Source organism: Megalopta genalis, chromosome 14 (genome assembly GCF_051020955.1).
Source record: "Megalopta genalis isolate 19385.01 chromosome 14, iyMegGena1_principal, whole genome shotgun sequence".
Taxonomy (NCBI): Eukaryota; Metazoa; Arthropoda; class Insecta; order Hymenoptera; family Halictidae; genus Megalopta; species Megalopta genalis.
In genome coordinates, this window is record NC_135026.1 from 9,642,690 (window position 1) to 9,657,699 (window position 15,010).

The 15,010-nt window shown below is 40.1% G+C and overlaps 1 protein-coding gene across 6 annotated transcripts in view; it reads left to right on the top strand.

Moving 5' to 3' along the window:
* The window catches only part of LOC117225653 (uncharacterized), a 1,038,968-nt gene that overhangs the window by 902,636 nt on the left and 121,322 nt on the right, over positions 1-15,010 (top strand). The window lies entirely within an intron of this gene.

Below are 15,010 nucleotides of genomic sequence, written 5' to 3' on the forward strand. Positions count from 1 at the left end.
TTAAAAATTCCCGTTAATTCGACCCTGGAAAACCAATCAACCCAAACTTCTTAAATCCGCGTGCAATCGTTCGCATGCGGGAGCCGCTCGCGGAAAAATCGCATCAATCCAGCGAAATGCGTGCCGGCCGACAAAGAGAATCTGAAAAAGACCGTTCACCGGATTCGACGCCACCGACGGAGCCAGTGGCAGCGCGCGGCACCGATCGGCAGCGAGTGGCAGCGAGTGGCAGCGAGTGTCCCGGTCGTGTCCGAGCGAAAGAAAAATCGGCGCGGCGTTCGGCAGCCGTTCGCGGGTACGGAAAGGGAGGCAAACACTGTCCCACCGCGACGGTTTATTCCAGCGTGTACACGGGCACGACGTTACTCCCGCATTGATTATTCCCCGAATCAATTCCAAGTGAGCCGTCCTGTCGCCCTCGCGGCTGCCGGCATCGGCGACGACGACTGCGACGACTGCGACGTCGGCGACGACTACTGCGACTACGTTGCGGGCCGACGAGTATGCACAGAAGGAGAAAGAGAAAGCGGGAGGGTAGAGAGAAAGATCGGAAAAGAGAACAAGAGAGAGACCCAGAGAGAGGGGGGGGAGGCCGGCGCTGCTGCACGCTCGCGAAAAACCTAATCGTTAAAGTAAAGCCCACATTACGTTCCCAGGGACGTTTACCTACGATCGAACGACCCACACACATACACGCGCGCATACGGGCGCGTGTGTGTGAGCGCGCGAGAGCCAGCCAGGGCGGACCCTTTCGAGCCGCTGAATAATAAATGCTGTCGCGATCGTCGTCGTGCCTCGAAACGTATTTGTCCCGGCGTCGCTCGAGCTCCTTTGACGTGGCTACTCGATAACGTCGATACTCATATTCCGACGTGTCTACGTACACCTACGCCGGCTGGAACCCCGGCGGAACACGCGGCGGACGGTTTTACAGACCCCATGGAAATGAGCCGTGTGGCCGGCTTAGCTAATTGGAAAATGCGAGCGGGGAATACGGCGCGACGGTTTCTACGGTTTTACGAAGAAGGTGGGGGTGGGGGCCTTGGACCTCTAAGTGGGCTTTTGGGAGTTCAGGCGATTCTACTTTCCGGATTGGAAAGTAGATGGTGGGAGGTAGCGCGCGGATTTAAGATAGGTCTGAGTTAAGGGAGTTAGCTAAGTGTGCTCTGGATTAGGTCTAGGTTAAGTCTAAGTGACGCTTGAGTGAGGCCTGGGTGAGGCCTGGGTGAGGCCCACTTAGGATAGTCTATTCCAACTAAATCACTGTAAAACACATGGCGAAGTAAAACTCCGTGGATTCTAATTTATTGATGAGACGATTGCAGAACTAAGCTAAGCCTAGGTTTGGTCTTGATTTCATTTAGAATAAGTTTAAGTGGTTGAGTAGCCTGCGGATTTAGGGTAGGTCTGGGTTTGGACTAAGGGAGCTCTAGGTTAGGTCTGGGTTAAATATAGGTGATATCCGGTTAAGGCTTGGGTGAGGCCCACTGAGGACAGTCTATTCCAACTAAATCACTGTAAAACACATGGCAAAGTAAAATCCCGTGGATTCTAATTTATTGATGAGATGATTGCAGAACTAAGCTAAGCCTAGGTTTGGTCTTGATTTCATTTAGAATAAGTTTAAGTGGTTGAGTAACCTGCGGATTTAGGGTAGGTCTGGGTTTGGACTAAGGGAGCTCTAGGTTAGGTCTGGGTTAAATCTAGGTGATATCCGGTTAAGGCTTGGGTGAGGCCCACTGAGGACAGTCTATTCCAACTAAATCACTGTAAAACACATGGCAAAGTAAAATCCCGTGGATTCTAATTTATTGATGAGATGATTGCAGAACTAAGCTAAGCCTAGGTTTGGTCTTGATTTCATTTAGAATAAGTTTAAGTGGTTGAGTAACCTGCGGATTTAGGGTAGGTCTGGGTTTGGACTAAGGGAGCTCTAGGTTAGGTCTGGGTTAAATCTAGGTGATATCCGGTTAAGGCTTGGGTGAGGCCCACTGAGGACAGTCTATTCCAACTAAATCACTGTAAAACACATGGCAAAGTAAAATCCCGTGGATTCTAATTTATTGATGAGATGATTGCAGAACTAAGCTAAGCCTAGGTTTGGTCTTGATTTCATTTAGAATAAGTTTAAGTGGTTGAGTAACCTGCGGATTTAGGGTAGGTCTGGGTTTGGACTAAGGGAGCTCTAGGTTAGGTCTGGGTTAAATCTAGGTGATGCCTGGTTAAGGCCTGGGTGAGGCCCACATAGGACAGTCTATTCCAACTAGATCACTGTGGAACATACTCGCGGACGGATACCCAAACCCCGTGGAACCTAGTTTACTGATGAGTAGACTGGACCCTAAGTTAGGACTAGGTTTAATTTTGGTTGGATCTAGATTAAGTCTAAAACCTGATTTTGGTTATCAATATAGGTTAGGTCAGGTTTAAGTTTAGGTCTGATTTAAGTCTAGATTAAGTCTCGGTTAGGTTCACAGTGTTTCGAGGATATTTCTGAAACTAAAACACAGCGACATATTTTCAGAAAGAAGAAAGTTGTTCAAAATGTCAAGGTGTGCTTAGACTTTCTTGGGATGCTAAAATGCTCAGACTTTTTGTAGAGTCTAAAATGCTTATACTTCTTTTAGAGTATCAGCTCTCAGTGCTTTGCACTCTTCAACTGCTTTTAGACTCCGAAATGCTCAGGCATCTTTTGGAGTCAAAAATGCTTAGATTTTTTTTATACTCTAAAATGCTTAGACTTCTTTTATACTCTAAAATGCTTGACTTCTTTTAGACTCTAAAATGCTTAGATTTTTTTTATACTCTAAAATGCTTAGACTTCTTTTAGACTCTAAAATGCTTAGACTTCTGTTAGAGTCTTAAATGCTTAGACTTCTTTTATACTCTAAAATGCTTAGACTTCTTTTAGACTCTAAAATGCTTAGACTTCTTTTAGACTCTAAAATGCTTAGACTCTTTTTAGACTCTGAAATGCTTAGACTTCTGTTAGAGTCTTAAATGCTTAGACTTCTGTTAGAGTCTTAAATGCTTAGACTTCTTTTATACTCTAAAATGCTTGACTTCTTCTAGACTCTAAAATGCTTACATTTCTTTCAGTCCCCAAATGCTTATACTTCTTTTCGATTCTAAAATGCTTCGACTTTTTGAGTCTAAAATGCTTAGATTTATTAGAGTAACCTCTGAAATTCTTGTTCTTCATAGACTGACGCTTAGCGTGAACAACGTCGCTAGAAATTTTCCTTGCAGCTCGAAAGAAATGTATAACGACTTGTAGTTCAGAACTCGTTCGCTCGGATCGATAAAGAAGAGCCATAATTTTTCGATGTGATAAAATAAAGAGATTAATAGTCTGCTTTACGTTATGTGCCAGGTCTCGATCATCGTTTACACAACCGCGTGGTCTACGATAGCAACCGAACCGATTCGAGCGACTAATGGATTCATCGTCCCACAAAGAACCCATTAATGTGTACAATTACTTCGTGCCGAAATCGTAAACATTGGCTTTAACGGCTTCGTCTAACGAGCGTTGACGAAGACACGATTAGACACGCGCGTGTATCCGTGTTTGAGCTGGCGATACCTAAAGCCAACGCATCTAGCGAGCCTTCCAGTTTGTACGAGCCACTGTCCAAATATCATTACTCGGTCCGATGCCGAAATCAAGCGCCATATTTGAATACTTTGGCCACTGGTCGCCGATTGCTGCAACATAAATAACCGATGGATCCATCGGGCTTCATTGGATCTTTGATCGCATCACGGAACGATCGCGATTAGCGTTTCATGCGGCCTAACACTTTTGACAAGTCCAAATCGGTGGGGCCCGACTGATCCAGAATTTCCGGGAATCATTGCACTTTTCGGTCGGGTTGCTTTGGTCGCGCGTGTTCCACCGATCGTTCGTGTCAACGCCGAAATCGATTGCACGGCGTTCATCTAGAGTCTGTCCGACCCCCGGGCTCTCGTGACGGCGACTTTTCGGACGGTGTATTAACCCCTTTAACACACGGCGAGTATCGTTTTCCTTTCCGAAACCGGTTCCCGGGCTCGCCTCTGTTATTTCGTGACTTGGAGAACATTTTCGTCCGCGTGGATATATTCCGCCGAGCCACCGATGCATAAATTCGGTTTCGTTTCAGATCCCTGCGACGATAACGCGCCCGTGCTCTCACGGATCCTCCTTCCCGCGCTGCCCGGTCATATTCTCCGGGAACAATCGCTAATCATTCTTCTGTATCCGATACATTAGCGTGTCCCCTTTAGTCGCATGATACTCGCGAATTTCGCAGAGGACGAGTTTTTTAAGCGGACACGTAGGAGAGACTAGAGAAGAAGTGGCCTCACTTTGCCACTTTGTTTCGCTACAAGAAATGATGTTCGAACGAAATAAGCTGGAGGGCGTGAAAGTAGAGGCTCCGCCGTTTAAAATGTGCCCAGGTGCATTGCTGTGCGATTTTTCTTAACGGAGTTACAGCAGTTGAAATATCCACGATTTTCTGGTACGAATCTGATCCTTTTTTTGGTTCTGTGTAGTCTGGTTAATCTCTTAAGCTGTTGTTGACGAATATACTCGTCACGAAGAAGTGGCAATTTTTTTGTTTGCCGGCGAATATACTCGTCATGAGGAAATAGCATTTTGTGTAATGACAAATATAGTTGTCATGGAGAAAAGATGATTTTTGTAACGACGAGTATACTCGTCATAAAGAAATAGCATTTTGTATAATGGTAAAATATACTTGTTATGAAATAACGGCAATTACTTTGTCCAACGACGAATATATTCGTCACGAAGAAGTGGCAATTTTTTTGTTTCCTGCCGAATATACTCGTCATGAGAAAATAGCATTTTGTGTAATGACAAACGTAGCTGTCATGGAGAAACGATAATTTTTGTAACGACGAGTATACTCGTCACGAGGAAACGGCAATTTTTGCAATGACGAGCATACTCGTCGTGAAGAAACGACAATTTCTTTGTTTACTGACGAATATATACGTCGCGAAACAACTGCAATTACTTTGTCTAATGACGAGTATATTCGTCCTGAAGAAAAAGCAATTTTTGTAACGACGAGAATACTCGTCATAAAGAAATAGCATTTTGTATAATGGTAAAATATACTTGTTTTGAAATAACGGTAATTACTTTGTCCAACGACGAATATATTCGTCACGAAGAAGTGGCAATTTTTTTGTTTGCCGGCGAATATACTCGTCATGAGGAAATAGCATTTTTCCAATGACGAGTATACTCGTCGTGAACAGAAACGACAATTTCTTTGTTTACGAATATATACATCGCGAAACAACTGCAATTACTTTGTCTAATGACGAGTATATTCGACCTGAAGAAAAGGCAATTTTTGTAACGACGAGAATACTCGTCATAAAGAAATAGCATTTTGTATAATGGTAAAATATACTTGTTATGAAATAACGGCAATTACTTTGTCCAACGACGAATATATTCGTCACGAGAAAATGGCGACTTTTTGTGCTCTAGCGACGAATATACTCGTCACGAAAGAACGTAGACACAATCTACCATCGCACAATAAATATTGAAAATAATTAAGGGAATCGAGGTTAAGCAAATTGAGGTTATGTTTGCCGCGCGCAGACCAGTCAAGATGCGTTGCAACACTGTAACTAACGATTCCATTGCCCAAACATTAATGGCTCTATTGCCACAGGAAGATTGAAGAAGCGACCATCGAATCAATCACAAGCCCCGCAATCTCAATTTCCTCGTCAACTTCGTAGCCGTGCAATTTACATTCGGCGCGAACGAGACATTGTTGCAAAGCGAAGGTATTCCCCGCGAAGTCTCTGACGGAAGTTCGCGAACATTAGAGACCGAACGTCGGCACACGCGCGAGCCCTCAAAGGTGGCCGCAGCCACCGAACGTCCCCCAAGTAGCCGAGCAAATCGCGCGGGATCCCCGGACCGCGATCAACGTCGTTAATTAATAAGTCCTCGCGGCGCAATCCGGCCGATTTGTTGGATACGCGCGACGGTGTCTCTTTGATGGCCCGTGTTTCGCGCGTTTGTCACCGGCGGCATATCAAGCCGGTATTTACGCGGTCGGGGTCCGCGACGACAAGCTCCCTTTGAGGTTAATAATAGACCCGGTCCAGAGCCCGGCCTGGGTTCTTAATATTTCAGTAATCGCCGTGACCCGGCTCCGCGGATTTACACGTAACTCGGGCCCGGCCGCTTCTTCCGTCTTTGACACGCCGGCGTGTATCTGAACAGCGGCCGCGTGCGCTCCCGTGAAATTCGCTTTCGGTCGCGTGGACACGATCTACGTGACACGCCGCGGTGCTGTAATCTCTGCGCCAAGGATATATCTGGACACTTTGTGAACCTTCACTGGGGGGCCTCTTAGCCTCTTACCGTATCCTCTTCGCAGCTGCACGGTAGTCCTGGGGTGGACGTTTTTTGGGTAAAAGACAATCGTGCGACTTTGATATTTCAAGATAATATAATTTATTAATCCAAAGTATGAATAAAAAAAATAATATGAATATATAATAATAATAATAATAAAGTAATAATAGTATGAACAATAATAATAATAATAAAATAATAATATGATAATAATAATAATAAATATAAATATATATAATTAAATAAATAATATAATATATAATAATAATATAATATTAAATAATAATAATATAAATATAATATTAAATAGATAATATAAATAAATAAATATATATAATATAAATATACATGAATATATAAACAATAGATATAATAACAAATAATGTAATAATAAAATAAGGCTTACAAATTCAGTAAATTGAAAAGTAATAATTTTAATTATTTGTTATTATTATTATTATTTTTTAATTTGAAATAGGAACCCGATATTTCATTGTAATATAGGCATTAAAAAACTTTGGCAAGACATATACGAAAATGTTTAAAAGTGATCGATTTCGGACTTATTTAACACGAAAGATTATATAATTCTAAACAAGAATACCTAAATTTCAAGTGCAATCATCTGCAACCTTCAGTTCTACGCGAGCCTTCATCGAGAGTAGTCGTCTGAGTTATTTTAGTGATGCGCATGCATGTCGCGACAGAAATATGTCCGAGATAGTGTTTACAAAACTTAAAGCGTTGCCTGTACTAAGCAGTATTAACGAAAAGAATTCCGTCTTTTCAAGTCGTGTCGTATAGGTATTAGCATAGGTTTTATAGGTTATGAAATAGTCTGTACAGCATTGAGTAGAAATTTAAATCTAAAAATAATGTATATTGAATTTATGATTTTAACTAAATAAATCTATACATATTTGATATAATTGATGTTCTATCTAAATTGTGTTTTATTGTTCAGGCATTAAAAATTTTGTGAATTTTAAGAATCTTTAAACAATTATAACAACATTCAAACGAATCATAGGTAATGATTTACTATTTCTAGTTGCATTTTTTGCGTTTTCTTCCTTAGCTACTAATGTGAACGTCACTGCAAATGTGTTTTAATCGAGATCAATCGTCACAACTAAAGATTTATGCTTACAAAAGAATATAAATCGCCTTTCAGGCTTCTTTCTATATAGGGTGTCGTTTCATTATTTTTACGTCGAGATCGTCCAGAGGTCATGGTATAACAGGTCATTGAATTCGTCTTGACATATTTATATATAATATATATAATATATAATATATAATATATAATATATAATATATAATATATAATATATAATATATATAATATAATATATATAAATATAATATAAATAAAATATATATAAATAAATATAAAATAAAAATATATATAAAAATATAATATATATAACATTTATATATAATATTTATATTGCAATTTGTAGCCGACTAAAAGCTGATTAACTTTTAATAGGAACATTTCCTTGTCAGATTGTCGGAAGTCTGACAGAGAAACGGCTAGAAAAGTCGTGGCGACACTCTGTATATCGTCTATCGACGCCGCCATTTTGAATTTCGAATAATTGGCTCCAGATTCGTTATCAGCGAGCCAGAAAACCTCAAATTACGAAGTTCCAGGAATATTTGACGAAATCCTGACTTTTGGCCAAGAATTACCGACCTTCGGACCACTGTCCGCTACCCAAATGAAGGACCCACTCGGCTCGCGGTCCGCGTCCCAAGCGAGTTCCGAAGCGTCTCGCAGATGGACCGATAACGGGCACAATGCTTTTATTTTATGGCCCCGAGTTAGGCTTGTACCTGCACAGAATTTATCGGCCGACGGTTAGTTCGGCAGGTGGATACAGTTAGGCCAGATTTTCTGACTCGGTTTTCTACGCTGCTCCTAATTGATAGGAAATGACCTGGACTCTGGTGGTGGAGTGTTGCTCTTTCGGGTGCCACTTACTTGCTACCGCTGAGTTTGTTTTCGGACGGGCGATCTGTTGGCTAGATACGGAACTGTGAAAGCTTCAGAGAGAATGGTCACACTTAGCCGACGAGAGAGAGATAACCCGGCAGTGCACGCGTGAACTGTTGAAACAGAAGTGGCCACGTGGATTGCCCGTGGACACCCGGTATCAAGTGACATTTATTCGTAATAATTAGACTACGGATTTTATGCATTTATGGCAAAAAGGAGTATACAAAACAGTAAATGTGTTAGAAAAATTTAACAATACTATTGGATTCTTTTTCAATTATTAAAACTTTTAAGGATGAAAATAAGTTTCGATTTAATTGCTGTTCGTTGCAGTCGTTTTCGACTTTGATATTTCAAGATATTTGTTTTCCTAAACCCTTTGAAGCTTTGAAATCCAAAGTATTAATAAAATAATAATAATAATATAATGATAATAATTGTTATATAATAGTAGAATATATAATATAATATAATATATATATGTATATATATAATATATTTTGTTGTTATATAACAATTATTATCATTATATTATTATCGTTATTTTATTAATACTTTGGATTTCAAAGCTTATATATATATATTATTATTATTATAATATTATATATATATATATATAATATATTTTGTTGTTAGATAACAATTATTATCATTATATTATTATCGTTATTTTATTAATACTTTTGATATATATATATATATATATATATATATATATATATATATATATATATATATATATTATTATTATTATTATTATTATTATTATTATTATTATTATTATTATTATTTTAAAGTGCTGTAACTTTGCGAGAAAAAATCGCAGCGAAGTTCTCTTTTTTTTAAATTAAAGAAGAAGGATCAAGCTTCATTCAGTTGCTAACGGCATCTGCCAAACAAATTTTACCAAATCCGTACATTTCGACAAACTCGACAATTACCAGTATGACAAACATGGTCTCGCATTTAACGAGCTACAATGATGGAAGCGCGTAAAACTTAAAATCCAGGAACACAACCTTAAAGTAGAGACTTCAAGCTTCAATTTGAGAACAAAGTCGTCATCCTATGATGATTTTTCGGGGAATTATCAACGGTCAAAAATTGGCCAATTTTTATCCCAAAATTTGCCTATGCTATAATTTCTTTGAACATCAAAGACATTAACGTCCGCTTCGAACCTCGGCGAATTTTACTCACAGAATCTGAACTGCATGTTGATGGAACAATTAGTACAGTCTTCCTGAGAATTCCACGAACTATCGGAGCTCGACGGCGTAACTCGACAACTGGAACTTCCTAAGTCCCGTGAAAGATTTTTCTAATTTGTCCGAGGTCGTTCGTTCCGTTCGCGCCGAGGTGTTCACGGTTTCCCTCGGCAAGGTGGAACTTTCTTCGGCAAGTTCTCCCCGGGGGTGGTGCGGGGGAGGGGAGACGGGTCTTCCGCCCGATGGAGAGATCATTTTCAGTTAGGCCGTCGGCTTAAAGGGTAGAGAGAGAGTCGGGGCGCGCGCGTGCCGCAAATAAGCGTCGATAAATCCGAGGCGTAATACAAGCGGGTCGGCCGCGGGGCAACTTAATCCGGGGCCAAATTAAATCGTGGCCCCGACAAATCTGTGCTTTCCGAGTGATTTGTGGTTCCGTTTGATGCCCGCCTACCCGCCCGCCCGCCGCCTCCCCCATATCGGAAATAGCTTGAACCGTTACTGGCCCGGCGATATTCCGTCGCACACGGACAACGATGGAATCTCCGAACCTCCGCTTCCCTTCACCCCTCGTTCTTCGACTTCTCACGTCGATGCACGCGGTGGTCTGAAAATCAATCGTTACTCGCCAAAATTCAATTTTTCAACTTTCATATTTCAACGAAATCGTTTCTTCCGTGTAAGGTTAAACGGGCTTGTATCGGATTACGATTACTCGAGGAACTATAATTACAAAGTGAATCAATTACGTTAGACTTCAATTACATTGTGTTTCAATTACATTGTAATTGAATTACACATTGTATTTCAATTATATTGTGATTCGCGCGCGCGCGCGCGCGATCACGTCGTAATTCAATTACACTATGATTCGATTACATCGTAATTCGATTACACTAAGATTCAATTACATTGTAATTCGATTACATGATGATTCAATTACATTGTGATTCAATTACATTATGATTCGGTTACATTTTAATTCAATTACGTTGTAATTCAGTTACATTATGATTCAATTACATTATGATTGGATTACATTATGATTCGGTTACATTTTAATTCAATTACGTTGTAATTCAGTTACATTACGATTCAATTACGTTATGATTCAATTACATTGTATTTTAATTACAATATGATTCTCAATTACATTGTATTTCAATATTACGATTCAATTACATTATGATTGGATTACATTATAATTCAATTACATTTTGATTCGATTACATTATAATTCATATACATATTGTATTACAGTTAGATTGTATTTCAATTACATTGTGATTCACACAATTAGAAAGTATTTCGTAATTCAAATCGCCATTCAAGTATATTACAATGTAATTCGTAATCCATTAGCACTTCAATGACAAAATAGTGAGTAATTCAATTATATCAACCACGAATTACAATATAGTTGTATTACATTACTTACGAATTACAATGTACTACAATTACACTGTAATTCTATTACATTGTATTTCAAGTAATCTCGTGATTTAAATAATTAATAACTGAATTATGTTAGTTTGAATTATGTAAATTAAATTACAATGTAGTTGAATTACATTCTAATTGAAATGCAATGTAATTCACTTACGTAATTTTATTTCCATAATACATCGTACAAAAATGAAAGTTTGCACAAAGCTCCACAGTTTAGATTTAATTCAGTGCATCAATAATAACTTCAGTAAATTTACAAAATTTTTCGGTTATTTCTACACGCCATGAAAGTTCGTTTTTTTTATGAAGGAAATTTTTATGAAGGAAAAAATTAATTTAATTGGCCTCAGGAACCAGCCATTCCCGATTTCGAATAACTTTTGGGTCACCCTGTATATAACTATCATAGGATCATAATAATTGTAAAGCGGGCTACATTTAAATTCTGAAAGTGTACGAGAATGATGATGTTCTTATCTATAAAAGTAATTATATATTTTGCAAAAGAAATATATTTTATATATTTTGTAAATATTTTTCATAATATTTTTGTTACATACATTTGTTTGTGACAATGATCTTCTACAGTCACGATGGCACTGAATACACCAATACAGTCCTATGAAAGTGCATATCAGCAAATGTTCAAGAGAAAACAGAAACAAAGCAAAAACGTCGTGAACCAAAAAACGATTGCCTCAAATTCGAAAAATCTGAAATCTGTAACCTTTGCCATCCACGCGACTCTGGAAGCTGTTTCCTCGCGTGGGAACGCGGCTTAAGAATCGCGAGTACGTCCTCGAACCCCCATTCCCTTGATTCTTTAACGAACGTATTCTTCGACGAAAAAGGCTCTCGCAGAGGAGGCAAGGGTGAAAATAAAAGGAGCTGTGGCGCGCGCACCTGGTGAGATTTCGCAGCGGTTCAGAATCGTCGAATCGTGGTCAAAACCACAAAAATCAATTTTCCTTTGAAGCCGTCGTTTTTCATAATACAATGTAATCATGCTGTTATTTTTAATAGATGCAGTTTTTCGGTGAAATAATACATCTATTATACCTCACGCACTTACTTTAATTTATATGCATTTTTTTCTTTTTTTATGTTTTTTGTCTTTCCCTTTTTTCTACATTTTTTTAATTTTTTTGCAATCTTTGTTCAACTTATTTTGTTTTTGTTGCGACTAGTGGATTTATTAGCCGTATACAATAAATAATAATGTTAATAATGACAATAATTTTTAAACTTATGCATAAAGCTCATACGAAGGACAAATTTGTTGTTTTCGTGAGAAACATCTTCATTACCGAACTGTTTTGAATTTATTACTTTTTGCAAACAGACAATCGATTTCAAGGTTATGTTTGTCAAAATAAAGTTATAATAATATCGATGAAACTTTGGGAATCTTTTCTCCGGAATTTTTTCTTTCGCATATTTCTTTTCATACATCGAAGGGTTGAAACAGCCCCCGAAATTGTCGGTCAGAGCTTTCTAATTTTTTCGAAAACCTTTCGGCCATATTGTATATCGTCCATTTTGTTTTTTGAAATTTCAAAGTCAGATTTACAATCGGCGACCATGGAAACATCAGGGCGCAAGTTTTCGATTGAATACAGAAGCGTTTCGAGGTTTTGGCCACATTTTCGAGATTTGGGACCAACGCGCGAGCCGGTCCAGGGGTCTCTGGGATCACGCCGCGCCTCAGATCGATAGAACCCTTAACGGCGGATAAATAGCGAACGCTGACGGGGAGATTGAAGCCAGCCGTTTCGCGGCTGAACTGAACTTCGCTAATTGCCCGGGATAATCGAAGTTAACGGTCCCGGGGAGCGATTTTAACGGTCGCGGCGTAGTCGAGGGATTCTTCGCGATGAGATCATCGCGGAAGACCGCGCGGAACCGCGGGGGGAGAGGCGGGGGCCGCGTCGTTTTCCACGTGCCACGCGTTTCCCAGCCAGCCTCACCTGCGATCGTGTCCGCCGGCTGGCTAATTAAGGGACTGAGAAAGTTATGAGACAACCTTTGACACTCTGGGAAGCCGAGAGGTTCATTGCTGCGGGGGAAAAAAGCAGATTTCTTTCATTCGACGGCTTAGGCTGCGTTCACACTGGATTTCAATTTTTTTTTTTACTTTAACTTTGTATCAAGTGGTTCCAAACCTCTGTATTTTTTATTTATTTTTTTTTCGTAATCTTGTAACGGGTAATTTCCTGTACACAGGGTGTCCCAAAAGTTAGTCAAAATCGGAAAACGGGGAGTTTCTGAAGTAATTTGAAGTAACTCTTTCCTTTACAAGAATGTTCTTCAAGGCATCGTTAACGAGTTATTAATGAAAACACTGACCAATGATAGTCGAGCTCACCCATCCTAACGAAACCCTTACGAATTACACGGTTGACAGTTGCCCAGACTTTATAAGATCTGTCGAGATTGGCGAATGCACTGCAGATATAGGGTAGGTCTAAGTTAGACCTAAGTTAGATCTAAATTAGGTCTAAGTTGAAATTGAGTTAGATTTAATTGAGTTTTGTCTAAGTTAAAATTAGGTTAGTACTAAGTCTAAATTGGGTTTGGTATAAGTTAAAATTAGGTTTGGAGTTAAAGCTAAAAAGTTAAAATTGTTTTAGGTCTAATTTAAAATTAGGTTATTGTTATCTAAGTTAAAATCGGGCTATGTCTAAGTTAAAATCAGGTTAGTTCTGAGTTTAAATTGGATTTAAGTGAAAATCAGGTTCGGACTAAGTTAAAATTGATTTACATCTAAGTTAAAATTGGGTCAAGTCTAAATTAAAATTGGGTTAGGTTTCACTTAAAATCGGTTTAGGTCTAAGTTAAAATAGAGTTTGCTCTAAGTTCCGCGCGCAATAAAAAGCCAACGTCCAACAAGGCGGCGGTTTAAAACCGTCTCTGGTAACATTTCGCCCTTAAACAAGGTAGAAAAGGGACCGCTAGGACTTTCTAGAGAATCTTGTATGTCAGAATCATCTGGCTATCCGGAGTGAATTTATGAAACTACCTAACTAGGTCTAAGTTAAAAATGGATACGGTCTGAGTTAGATCAGACATAGTTCCAGGCGAGGTCCAGATTAGGTCTGGTTCCATCTGTTTAACAAATCGTGAGCAAACACGTTGAATTTTGCCGAGCCTGGTCTATTGATTCGGGCCAAAATTTGCCCCGGAGCGATACTAATTTCCAGGATATCGTTTCTTCTCCCTCGAATTCGTATCGAAGTCAGGACTCGCATTATCGAACCTCTACGATGTATATTTAAGAGACGGTTCTCCAACATTTGCGGGAATATTAAACGTATTTTGTCTTCGGCCGGAGATCCCTCCTCGTTTCGCTATTTGCCAACCAGATGAGGCCCGGCGGAACGAGGTATATCGATTGGCGGTCGCCTAACGATCACAGCGCGTATTGCTCCGCCGCGTATTGCACCGCCGCGCCGCGCCGCACCGCACCGGAATCACTCTCGTTTTCGAGCGGCGCTGTGTTCTCCTTCCGGCGACGCGAGCACAGAAGAGGGGTGGGGGGAGATTTCGACGGTGCTCCTTCTGCTCTTGGAACCGGCGGGAAGAATTAAAATTCATGGGCGCGCGGCGCCGCGGTCGGTAACAACCGTGCCGCGGGGAACGAGACGCGGCAGGAGGGGAGGGGGGAGCAGCCCGAAGAAAAAACAGTTCACCCTGGACAGAAACTCGAGCGCGCTTGTCAGCGACTTTGTCCCCGCACAATAGTGTCCCGACGTTTTCGCCGAACAATGATCAAGTTTATGGAATAACACGCTTTCACGTCCGCGTCCCGCGGTTCTTATGCTGGCCGACACCGAAATCGCGTGCGGCACTTTGCATCCGCCAAGCAAACTTCCCTTGAAAATAGCTGATTTTGCCCGTATAAACGCCGTTTCTCTTCGAGAAGATACATGCTTACATTGGCGGAGGCGAGGACGC